Source organism: Aptenodytes patagonicus, chromosome W, assembly GCF_965638725.1.
Source record: "Aptenodytes patagonicus chromosome W, bAptPat1.pri.cur, whole genome shotgun sequence".
NCBI lineage: Eukaryota > Metazoa > Chordata > Aves > Sphenisciformes > Spheniscidae > Aptenodytes > Aptenodytes patagonicus.
The window spans coordinates 25,283,148-25,296,799 of record NC_134981.1 but is presented as its reverse complement, the minus strand read 5'-3'; the positions used below and the strand labels follow the sequence as shown (position 1 = coordinate 25,296,799).

General features: G+C 38.5%; 1 protein-coding gene across 1 annotated transcript in view; it reads left to right on the top strand.

Moving 5' to 3' along the window:
* The window catches only part of LOC143171960 (myocyte-specific enhancer factor 2C-like), a 206,023-nt gene that overhangs the window by 17,712 nt on the left and 174,659 nt on the right, over window positions 1-13,652 (top strand). The window contains exons 4-5 of the mRNA XM_076361146.1: window positions 1,325-1,398; window positions 2,565-2,620. The gene's annotated coding sequence lies outside the window, so the exon portion shown is untranslated. The remainder of the gene's footprint in view (window positions 1-1,324; window positions 1,399-2,564; window positions 2,621-13,652) is intronic.

Here is a 13,652-nt window from a genome sequence, read left to right as displayed (position 1 = left end):
AGTTGGGTGCCATGCTAGGAGACCAAAACTGTCTGCAGAAGAGGCAAGGGTACAATCCATGTAACTGTTCCATATTCCTTTCCTACTGTGCTTCATGCCAAACCTGGGGCTGAGAAAGTATTTCTTTCCCAATGTTATATTGGGCTTCACTGCTGACACTGGTCAAGCATATATGCTTCTCGCCACCATTTACAATGTGTTTGGTTCATGTCTGGCTACCTCATGGTTCTAGACACATCAGTATTATTGTTATTGTTGTAGTGGGTGTATTTTATAGAATGTAACTCTGTCCATTAAGTTGTCTAAACCTGTAGTCAGTAAAAGGTACTCTCTAGGGATCTGAGTTGAGAACAATTGCAGGCTGCATTTTAGAACTCCATTAGCTTCATTTTGCTCTGACCATGCTTTGAACATCCATGTTTTAAGAAGTATAGTTAAATTTAAAAGGCATTTATTCATTGTCAAATAAGGAACTTTAGAAGTAGGTCAGTGGCCCAATGAGATGTTTATGGGGAAAAAGACTGCAAGACCAAGAACTCATATTAAAATAAAACAAATATAAATTTATCAGTTGTCTGAATTCAGTCTTAGTTTTATCATATGTGCTCTTCCTGTTTCCAGTACTGTACTCTATCATAAAAATAATGGTCTGTGCCTTTATAAAGTCTCCTGCTACTCTCAGAGGATTGTAAAAGTTGGCTATCTACATAAAAATTAAAACAAGTATATGCAAAGTCCAGTTTTACTCATTATTACATGTGCTTATTTTGGATTCAAATTCACATGCAGTACAGTCCTTTCAATCTGGTTATAAAAGCAAATGAACATATAAAAAACCATCCTGTTCTTTTATACAGTGTGTTGGGAATACTGCATTTCTGTGGATAAATCTGACAAGAGACCATCTCAGACAGTAGGCTATGATTTGGACCTGTGCAATGAAGTAAACAGGATTTTATCTAACCAGCATTCCTGTTTGCTGAATGTAGTTGCTTATTTGCCCCAAACTTTGCCATCAGGATTGTTTCTGCTCTGTGTGGTACTGCTTCTTGCACAGCGTGTTGGGATGAACTCACCAGCAATTGGATATGAAGCCTAATGAGTTTGGGAAGTTGGGTTGCTTTACAGACTGAGGGCTCTGGAGAAAGAGCCCAATAAAGGTACAAGGAGATGGGGTAGGAAATGTCATGGGGGCTAAAAATACCTAACGCCAACTGCCCAGTTCTGCTGTGGAAATGTTTCCAAAATGATGAAGAAGTTGCTGGCCTGACAGCCCCTACCACTGAGATGATAACAGTGATGACTGAGACTCTCTTGCTTGCAGGGGTTGCACAGCGCCACCCACTTTTCGTGCCTTCCCTTCCCTTCATGATTGACAGCATCTTCGATTTCACCCAGGTACCTTTCTGTGTGTCCCTGCACATAAAGCACAGAATGTATTGATGCAGAGCAATGTGCCCGCGGAGCATGGAAGCAGATGATCGTGGGTATTTAAGGGTTGCAACATTTAAGGATATTTCAAAGCCCCTCCACCCCATAACGTCTCACATGCAGAAAGCATACTCTTTTGGTCAGTGCTGCCATTGTAGGATACCGGACAGCCTTTCTTGTTTCACTAATTCAGCATGCAGAAATTGCTTTGCCTGTGTCTGAGCTGACCCAGACTGATTTTTCTCCCAGTTCTTGCAGTGATCTTATGTCCTCATGCTACTGTACCTTGCCAGAAGGGGGAAAATATTCACTGACTCGATGTGTTGTCTTTGCTCTGTGTAATAAAGGATTGTGATTAGGTTTGTGTATTGCCATGTCATCACCCCCACTGTAAAACTAAAATTAGCAAAATGTCAGGAATGGAAAGATTGATTCACCCAAGATGCAATGATAATTTTAAAAGTGCTTGATTGAGGTGCTGATGTTCAGTGATTTATTCTGCATACCATATACATAATTAAAGTAGTGTAGTAGAGCCATTTTTCAACCTAGTTTAGACTGGAGGGGCAAGAAAAGGAGCAGCTGCTGCTGCTGCTGCTGCTCTATGTTTGTCTTATTAAAATGCTTTCGGGATCTGATCCCGCCCCCTTTTTGCAAGACTGGAACTGATTATTTCTCCAGCTCAGGAGGAGAGTCATTTGTTTGGGATTGTGGGAGAGAGAGAAATTGAGACACGGAGAAGGAAGAAAAGGGAGGAAGAGGGAGCAAAGCAGAAAAAGACACCTCATCAGGCGTGTAGTTTGAATCCCTTTCCTTGCCTCCCCCCTTCCCCTCCGCGATGTTACAAAGGCTGTGAGCTGCTCGCCTTTTCCCATTCGCCTGCTGTCACTTCCTTCCTGGATGCTTTCAGGACGAGCCCGGTTACTTTTAATCCGATCGACAACTCAGCCACTTTCTCCTCCCTCATTGCTGCACACACGCACGCGCATACACACACACCCCAGACATCTTCTGGCTGCTTATTGGATTGACTTTGAAGGTTGTGTGTGTGATTAAGGGAGGCTGCATGTTGAACCAGGTGGTGGATATTTAAGGCTGGAAGAAGTAAAGGAATTTTTTTCTTTTTTCCTAAGAAAGGAAAATATCTCAAGGATTAGTATGATCATCCAAACAGCTAAATGTTTATAATGTAAGTACATGTGAAATTCATCACTGAAATAAAATATAGTGGGCATCATAGAAAAGTCCCATGTACATTTCCTATTGCGTTTGAAGAATGTATCAGTCAGTGTATGTGGACTGGGATTGAAGTTGCTTGCAGACCTTTTAAGTGTATGATTACACTGTCAATTACTTAAAAGTAACTTTTCAGACATGTAACATAGCTAAATCGCTGGCTAGTCAAATTACTGCAGACTTGTCCCTATGAATGTCATGTGTTTAAACTTTGATGAAGTTAGTTTGCCTCATTTGTATGCTTGATATTATGAAGTGTTTGAAGCTTATTTGGTTTTAATAGTTCACCAAATGGTATGACCTTGTAGTGCTTGTACCCTGATTTATCAGACTAAGGAAGCAATCCAGTTTAAGAATGAAATGCTCTTAAACTTCATTGTATCATAGGCTCTTCAATTCTTGAATTTAGGTAATGCATGCTTATAAGTGTTTAACTTTGTGCATCTTTCATTTGAATACTTAAATTTGAGATGGAAAGACTTCTTATATTGTTGTGGGGGTTTAAGTCATATGCTGTGAACCTCTTTTGGAATAGTATGCTTTGGTCTTTACATAGTATTTTAAGTAATTTTTACATTTTTTATCATGAATGAGTAGAGCTAATCAGCCTTACAAAACTGGTTAGTTGTGGTACAGTTACTTATGTGCTAAGATAAAGTTTAATGTAAATGAAACACTTTTAAGACTATTGGTGCATTATGTAACTGTAATACATATATTTTCCATAAAACTTAGTGCGACCTTCTGTCAGCTTGAAAAACAAAACAAGTCCAGCTCTGGAGTCCTCAGTACAGGAAAGACATGGACCTGTTGGAGCAGGTCCAGAGGAGGGCCACGAAGATGATCAGAGGGATGGAACACCTCTCCTATGAGGAAAGGCTGAGAGAGCTGGGGTTGTTCAGCCTGGAGAAGAGAAGGCTCCTGGGAGACCTTATTGCGGCCTTTCAATACTTAAAGGGGGCTTATAAGAAAGATGGGGACAGACCTTTTACCAGGGCCTGTAGTGATAGGACAAGGGGTAATGGTTTTAAACTAAAAGAGGGTAGATTTAGATTGGACATAAGGAAGAAATTCTTTACAATGAGGGTGGTGAAGCACTGGAACAGGTTGCCTAGAGAGGTTGTAGATGCCCCATCCCTGGAAACATTCAAGGTCAGGTTGGACGGGGCTCTGTGCAACCTGATCTAGTTGAAGACGTCCCTGCTCATTGCAGGGGGGATTGGACTAGATGACCTTTAGAGGTCCCTTCCAACCCAAACTATTCTATGATTCTATGATTCCTTTTCTAAAAAAAAAAAAAAGCAGCACAGTGCAAAGCAAAACTTAATGAATCACTGTGGGAACCTAAACATTATCTTTTATAGAAGAGTTCTATTTTCTTCCTTTGTATATAATAATTATAATTGTATGTAATAATTTTATAATAATTTGTATATAATAATTATAATGTAAATACCTGTATCCTAAAATTCAGTACTGTAATACACATCTTAAGACTAAAGATTTAAGAGAATTAAGCAGAGAAAGGCACTTCGTCAGTATTTTACTAGTGGTCAGAAAAGTGTTGTTTTGACACATAATGCATTTTTCCTAGCATGTATCAGCTTAATTGCAAATGTCCTAGTTTCATATCTTTACTTTAAAAGAACTATAAAAAAATGGATGGTAAACCAATTATGTTAAAAGAAAATGTGACTAGTTTTCTTTTTACTGGCACTTTCCAGAGTATTGTGTTAGAAGAGTAAAGATGTTTACATGGAGTATAATAACTAATCCCTAGAGGCTTGGCAGGGCATGGAAATATAACCACCTATGAACCTGTTTTAACCTTTGTGTTGCATACTGATTTCCAGTTCAAACACTCAAGCAATTGACCACTTTGGGGATTTGCTATTTTGTAAATTATTTTTATTACATGATTCTAGGAACCTAACATGAAGTAAAAAATCCACAAGATTTTCTTACTTTATCAGTTTTATTAAAATACCTGTGTTATATTACATTTCTGTCGTGGTTTAACCTCAGTCGGCAACTAAGCACCACACAGCTGCTCGCTCATCCTCCCCTCCCCCGGTGGGATGGGAATCGGAAGAGCAAAAGTAAGAAAACTCGTGGGTTGAGATAAGAACAGTTTAATACTTGAAATAATATAATAATAATAATAATAATAATAATAATAATAATAATAATAATAATAATAAATTGGAAAGTAAAACAATGAGAGAGAGAGAGAGAGAACAAAACCCAGGGGGAAAAAAAAACAAGTGATGCAACCGCTCACAACCTGCCGACCGACTCCCAGTCAGTCCCTGAGCAGTGATTGCTGCCCCCCAGTCAACTCCCCCCAGCTTATATACTAAGCATGATGTCATATGGTATAGAATATCCCTTTGGCCATTTTGGGTCAGCTGTCCTGGCTATACTCCCCCCCAGCTTCTTGTGCACCTCCTCACTGGCAGGGCATGAGAAGCTGAAAAGTCCTTGACTTAGTATAAACACTGCTTAGCAACAACTAAAACATCAGTGTGTTATCACATTATTCTCATGCTAAATCCAAAACACAGCACTATACCAGCTACTAGGAAGAAAATTAACTCTATCCCAGCCAAAACCAGGACAATTTAATATGTATTATTCTTTCTATGTTCATGAACACATAATTCATATTGGGTCTGATAGTGAAGTCTCTGCTCACTCTTAAGTCCCTTCGGAAGCAATGGAAAATTTCTTTGAGTAAGAACTTAAGAGAACAGCCCTTAATTTGGGGTGTCTATGTTCCTTGTAGTATGCATCCTTTTTTTTTTAAATCTTGATGTATATATATACATATTTTTACTAATATACCTTACATAGATAACATCAGAAGAAAATTCTAGGGCCTGAACATGAAAACCTTCTTTCACGCAAATAGTACTTACACAACTAGTCCCACTGACAACTGCAACTATTTGTGTGAAAATGGATAGGGCATATGAATAATGATTTACAGGATCAGGTCCCTAGAAGACCTAAACCTTGTGCCTGTCCCACAGTTTTCTTAGGATAGAGATGAAAAGAATGTCACTTTCGATTTCTTATACATTAATGCAGTAGTCAAATGTTTGTGTACTCTAAAGATTACTTGACCAAGAAAAAAAAAAGGAAATCAGGCTTAAAAAGAGCCTTGTAGAAATTGGTACTAAATGATGAATAGTGTGCGAGATGAAATCTTTCAGAATTATGTTCATGAGCTACTAATTTTGGAGTGTCATAAGGATAATCATACAAATACTTTCCTACTGTGAAGTTTCTTTCATTATAGGAGTCAGAGAGTTTTTCTTAGAACTTTATATAGTATTCTTTTTTATAAAGTCTCTTTATCTGTGTACCTGCAACATGTGTATTCAAAAACAGAGATATCTATCTTAAATGGGTTTGTTTTTTTTAAAACTTGTAATGCATTGTAGACAAAGATAAATGAAACTTTCTGAAGATTTTTCCAAAAGTTTTCCTCTGAAAGATTTTGATAGTAGAGTAACTCACTATTTAGTAGGTAAATATAACTACATAGAAACAGGATCTGAGCAGGAGTTGTGAATTCAATACTTTTGTCAGTTTTGTTTCTTTTTATTTTACTTTTCTCTGTAACAGGTTAATTTATTGTTCAGCAAAATATTTCAGTTCATCTTCACAGAGAGCTAAGGAGTATTTCTATGTTTCATTGAGTAAGAAGTCATGAACTAGGTGCTTGAAAGAATGATCATTTGTTTTATGATATGTAGACTCTATTTTTACCTTAGACATCATTATTCTAAATTACATAATAATTTATCCAAAAGTCAAATAAGATGCAATGAAATTCTTTTGAAAACACTGATTATAAAGATGAACATAAATAAGGTGCCATATAATTTCAAAAAGTTTATAGTCTCTGCTTCAGCATTTTGAAGAATAACCAAAGCAGTTATTTTTGTGATGTATTTTAAGCTTTTTAAATCTTGCTGTATGATATTAACAGATATATTTTTCTATGTCCACATTTAGGCTCTGTAGCAATTTAGACATGTACAAAGTAGAAAAAATGTATATGTAATTCAAAACAGCTAGAAAACATTAGGCTTAATAGGAATAGTACTCTGGTATATGGAAATGTTGAAAATACAGTTTTGCATCTTATTTCAAAAGCAAAATGTGCTTAAAAGAAGTCTGGTTAATAAATACCACTGATGGTGCAAGTGAAAAATTGATACACACACACAAACCCCCAATTTTTTAATTTTTCTATTTTTAAAATACAGGAATTACTTGGGTCCTCTGACCTCAGGACTGATGGTCAATGTTACATGTGGACACATGATTAAAAGCTAGTGTCTTCAGTCCTCCACCTTAATCTCACAGTCTCATTGACTGCAGTGCAGTAGACCTTGTCTGTTCATCGGGTTCTGTCATCTTTAGGAAATCAGAACAGTTTATAGAGGCGATTCACAAAACCAACAGTGACAACAAAGTCTTATGTGCCTTACAAAAGGATTAGGAAGTTCACATGTCGTTTTGATTAGGCAGAGATAAAAACTGATTGCTGTAGCATGGCAAGGCACATTTCAATTTCAACTGATTAATTTATAAGACAACTATAACTCTGTTGCTTAGTCATTGTTAAATGCAATCTGAAGCAAGGAAAATTCAATTTTGACATTGCTGGTTTTGTATGACTCAATGCTAAAAGGAAGAGCCACTTGTAGCACTGTTTATTCACCACTTTTGGAAAATACATTTAAAATTTAGTAGGTGATTGTCCTGAGATTTTTAAAAACAGCTTTGCCTAGATGATATCCTGCAATAGCAATTAAAATTCTTGACAGTGCCTGGGACTGTATTAAATTCACAGCACTTACCCTATTAAGAGCATATGTTCAGGAGACAGTGCATAAAAGACAGCAGGCATCAGTATTTTGCAGTTTTATCAAAAAGTATAATATTGAGGAACAAGTAAGTTATCTTCATTTAGGACTATTCTGTTATATTTAAAAATGTAATATAATGTACAACTGCACTTTGTGTTGCATCTGTGAACATAGTACTCTGGTTTGAAATAGTTAGCAAATTAAATGTTGTCCTTTATTCATATCAATGAGAATATAGAGTTCTGGCTATTTGCATAATTTAGTTATAATGTATATCCTTTAACATTTGAAAGTATTAAACTTCCAAGATGATTACATCTATGCTAATTTCTTACCTTATTTTTAGAAAAAGAACTTTTTTACCCAACTGATGCCTCCTAGTGTTTCACATAATAAAACACTGAGTCCCCCATAAATGTAATAATTTTTTTCATTGCTTTCATAAAATTAATAAAATTAATATTTATGTATTTAGTTTTGTGTGTGTTATAATCAGACAGGAAACTCCTGTAAATTGAGATGTTTCATCTTAATGGACACTGCAAAGCACATTTCAATTTTCTTTTTTTCTAGCTTTGACTAGCTGTATTTTGAAAAGTTAATATCATACGTAGAGTACATTTTCCTTTTTTCCCCCCCCTTTTGTTTCCCATGTACATTACACTAACTTTTCAACAATGTATTATGGGACTCAAATGGGAATTTAAAAAGTTTTGGTAGGATAGTATATCTAAAACTCAGACCTAGGAAACAGGCAATAAATGCAGCTATAGAAGTATTTGAAATATCCTGAAGTACCTCACAGCCAAATAAAATGAAAAAGACTAGTCTGAGACATGCTCGCTCATTATAGTTCTTAAAGAATAGTTAAATTGTCACATTTTGTAATTGTTCCTGGTTATTTTAATGCTGTATAAGCAAGAAAAATGTATTAGGCCAGTTTTAAAATGTGCAAGGCATGTGTGCACTTTGCAGTTTTGATTATAGATGTGGATGACCAGTACCTTTGGAAAGGAATTTATGTGCGTAAAATATTGAAACAGAGCTTGGAATGGTAAAGACTGAAATATAGTGTCCTTTTCTTACAAGTTTGATCTAGCCTTGTAACTCATGAATACCTGAAGAAAACCCCATTCAATTATATTAGATTTATATCATACAAGAGTAGAATTTTTTTTTTTTTTGATGGGAGGATGTATTGGGTTTACGTGGCAAGGTTTTGGTAGCGGGGGGGCTGCAGGGGTGGCTTCTGTGAGAAGACACCAGAAGCTGCCCCCATGTTGGACACAGCCAGTTCCAGACAGCTACAAAATGGACCCACCGCTGGCCAAAGCTGAGCCAATCAGCGATGCTGGTGGCACCTCTGTGATAACATATTTAAGAAAAGGTAAGAAATGCTGTGCAACAGCAGCTGGGGAGAGGAGTGAGAATATGTGAAAGAAACAAGTATGAAGACACCAAGATCAGTGAAGAAGGAGGGGGAGAAGGTGCTCTAGACGCGGGAGCAGAGATTCCCCTGCAGCCTGTGGTGAAGACCATGGTGAGGCAGGTTGTCCCCCTGCAGCCCATGGAGGTTCATGGTGGAGCAAATATCCACCCTGCAGCCCATGGAGGACTCCACACCGGAGCAGGTAGATATGCCCTGAAGGAAGCTGCAGCCCATGGAGAGCCCATGCTGGAGCAAGCTCCTGGCAGGACCTGTGGCCCCATGGAGAGGACCCATGCTGGAGCAGTCCATTCCTGAAGGACTGCACCCTGTGGAAAGGACCCATGCTGGAGCAGTTCTTGAAGAACTGTGGGAAAGACCCACGTTGGAGAAGTTGGTGAAGGACTGTCTCCCATGGGAGGGACCCCACATTGGAGCAGATGAAGAGCATGAGGAGGAAGGAGTGGCAGAGTTGAAGTGTGATGAACTGACCACAACCCCCATTCCCCATCCCCCTGCACTGCTCGGGGGGAAGGAGGTAGAGAAGTTGTGAGTGAAGTTGAGCCCGGGAAGAAGGGAGGGGTGGGGGGAAGGTGTTTTTAGATTAGTTCATATTACTCATTATCCTACTCTGACTTTTGATTGGCAGTAAATTAAATTAACTTCCCCAAGTCGAGTCCGTTTTGCCCGTGATGGTAATTGGTGAGTGATCTCCCTGTCCTTATGTTTACCCACGAGCTTTTCGTCATATTTTCTCCCCATGTCCAGTTGAGGAGGGGGAATGACAGAGCAGCTTAGTGGGCACCTGGCAGCCAGCCAAGGTCAACCCACCACTGACAGTGTAATTTTCAAAAAAGTTCCCAGCATCAATGTGAGAAAATATAACTTATGGGCCCCAGCTGTATATTTGAACTGTCAGGTACAGTCTTATAAGGATACAGAAGCAGCCAAGGCTGAGAGCACTTTTGCACATTTTAAAGCATGAGATCAATTTAATGGTGACATCAGAAATATAGCCTGTTATTCTAAGACTTTCAAGAAAAGCAGTGGATTTCCTAGATACTTGTTCCTCTAAGAAAGTTTTGAAGAGAAATAAAAGTGATTTTGCAATAAAAAATCATAAGTTTACCAGTTAATACGGGTGATGAAAATTGGTTTCTTCTTCTCAATGAACATATGGTAAACTTAGGTGCTCACTAATATAAAATAATTTTTTTCCATTGAATACAGAGAGTTAAATCTAATCATGCAGATCTCAGTCATGTGAATTGGTGTTTTGTTTTAGAATACGTAAAAAAATGCCATTTTTAGGAATGTGTTCTGCCATCATCCATGTTTGTATCACATTTTTCCCCTGTCAGTTTTAAACTGGAAAGAAACAGTTCTGGGATCTGCCATTTATTTAAGCCACTAAACATCAGTTAGTATCCTAGCCTTTAAACTTCCTTGCATCTTGAAAGCATTTCAAACTATGCAAATGGTATTCATTGTTCAGCCAGGAAAACTAACATTGAAAAGTGATAGAATTTTCTCATATGAGTTACTTACATTGCTTTTTCCCTTGAAAGATAAAATAAATTTGAAAGAGAAATACAGTGAAGAACAGAGAAGAATCTTTCTTTAAGGCAGTTCAAGTGTAAGGTTATTAGTCTGAAATAAAGCTAAACAGACCTCTATAAGGCTTTTTTTTTCTTTTTTCTTTCTCCTCTCTTCTTCTCTCTTCTTCTCTCTTCTCTTTTTCAGCAAAATACATTTAGATTGCAGAAACACATCCTAGGAAATTCTCAAAGTGCATCATCTGAGTTCTTTAGAAACAGGTCTGGATAAAAATATTTGAGAATTGTTTATTTGAATATTGTATGGAATAAACTTTCTTGCAAGATGGATTCAGTAATCCAACCAGCCAGGTCGCTAACCTAGGTCCCTTTTGTAATTCCCCAAATAGGTGACTTAACAGTCACCTGGTTCAGCAGGGTAGATGTACTTATCTCTGCCTTCTGCCACATTCCCTGACATTGGAGAGCTTCAAGAGTTTGAGCAGAGAGAGCTTTAGAAATCCTGGCCAACACAGCAGGTCCTAGGAAGTCGGTATCTACTGCCTTAATTTAAGTTAGCCATAAACCAGCCCACAGACTAGGGACAGAATTGAACAGATGGCATAAAGATCTTCTGCCTCCCATTTCCAGGTTACAAAGCACTATCCATATGAAACTTAGAATCCAATCTAACAGGTCTTTTCTGACTCTTATTCTTCAATTGTATGATTGATTAAGGAAAGTTTATAATGAAAATTACTATTAAGCACATGCCAGTGCAGGAATTCATCTAAGACATTAATGTCTTTTATCTCTCATCGCATACTCACAAGAAGTACAGTTAAGTAAACCCAATTGGAAATAACATTATTTGTGTTTGCCTTTATAGATACAGATGTCGTGGTTTAACCTCAGTCGGCAACTGAGCGCCACGCAGCCGCTCGCTCACTCCCCCCAACCCCGGTGGGATGGGGGAGAGAATTAGAAGAGCACAAGTGAGAAAAACTTGTGGGTTGAGATAAAAACAGTTTAATAATTGAAATAAAATGATAATAATAATAATATGATAATAATAATAATACACAAAGCAAGTGATGCACAGTACAATTGCTCACCACCCGCCGACCGATGCCCATCCAGTCCCCGAGCAGCGGCCCCCCCGGCCAGCTTTCCCCCAGTTTATGTGCTGAGCATGACGTCACATGGTATGGAATGTTTCTTTGGCCAGTTTGGCTGTGCCAGTTCAGTGCCGATCACTTCTGCAGCAGCTCGAACCCCTTCATATGCTGCTAATCTCTCTTTTTCAGTTGGAGTATAGCGGGCCTTGGATCCTCTGCATCCCCGACTCCAAAGCCCTAGGGGTCAACCTCGAGTCTCCCCTGGTGCTTTCTGCCAGAGGCTCCAGGTAGGGCCATTCTCCCTGGCTGCGGTGTAGAGCACATTTTTTACATCTTGTCCTGCGCTGACTGGCCCCAGGGCTACTGCATGAACTATATCCCGTTTAATTTGTTCAAAAGCTTGTCGTTGCTCAGGGCCCCATTTGAAATCGTTCTTCTTTCGGGTCACTTGATAGAGAGGGTTTACAATCAGACTGTAATTTGGAATATGCATTCTCCAAAAACCCACAACGCCTAAGAAAGCTTGTGTTTCCTTTTTGCTAGTTGGTGGAGACATGGCTGTTCATTGTTCAGGTCATCATAAATCACCTCCAGCACAGCTAATTCTCTCAGAAACTGGATACCCTTCTCCATGGTGGTCCACTTGCTTGGGCGACATATGACATCTTCCTTGAAGGGATACCTTTCCTTCATGCTTGACAAGAGTCGCCTCCAAAGGCTGAGGACTCGTGTCCCTTTTCCAATCGCTTCGTCAATGTCCCCTTCCCTAGAAAGGGATCCCAGCTGCTTGGCTTCCCTACCCTCTAATTCCAGGCTACTGGCCCCATTATCCCAGCATCGGAGCAGCCAGGTGACAATATGCTCACCTGGACGACGGCTGAAATCTTTTCGTATATCTCGCAGCTCACTCAGGGATAGAGATCGGGTGGTCACTGCCTCGTTTATGAGTTCTTCCTCTTCTTCCTCCCCGATCAGCAGCCGGCTCTCCTCCTCCTGTTCTCGTGATGGCCCTTCTCCAGGGTCGTCTGTCTTGTACACTTCTTCCTCCGGCTCCCTTTTAGAAAAAGCTTCTTCCTCCCTTACTAAACGAGCCGACTTCCGCTTCCAAAATTAATGTCTTTTATCTCTCATCCCATACTCACAAGAAGTACAGTTAAGTAAACCCAATTAGAAATAACATTATTTGTGTTTGCAGATGTATTTATAGATACAGGACATATGTTATTTGTGGAACCCACGTTCAGTTAAATTTCAGTTTTTACTTTTAAGCAGTCAATCAATAGCTGTTAGCAAAATATGTAAAAAGGACAAGGAGGGAGGATTGTGAATTTGTTTATAAAAAACATATGCAAAAGTAAATGTAATGCAGAACATTGTCCACATGAAACATTACTTTTGGTAATATAAATAACAAGTAACATAGTAGCACATGCTATTTATTTAATTTCTAATAAATTATTTCCCCTACTGACAAATACATTGTGTTATGGCATTATATTTGAAATAATGGTACATTATTTTAATCCAAATAACTCTTAGTTATTGAAGGATCATCATAGAAATTAAAATGTTACAGAATGTATCCACCAGTGTAAGAAGCTAAAGGAGGGCGCTTTTCATTTAAAAATTCCACATGGAGTGGAATCCAATGGAGATTATTTTAAATTGTTTCAATGGAGTTGGGTGGAAAAGCTGTCCCTAAATATGGGGCATCCCAGGGAAACCACAGGAGACAGGTTCTGTAACCTTCCCATAGCGCTGGCCCATGCATCCTGAATGTAGCTTTTGTCAATACTGAGTATGAGAAGCGGGAGAAACAGCATAAAGGAAGATGAGGAAGGATGTGGCTCTGAACTATTTGGAAAGATGGTATCCAAATGGAGAAGAGTGGACAATGCACTGTAGTCAAATTTAAAACCTTAATCTTGCAGACTTTCTTCAAATAAATTTCCCATTGAAGTGTATAGTATTTGGCTTACTATGAATAATCATTAATTATAGCAGATGTAGGGCAACAGTTTTA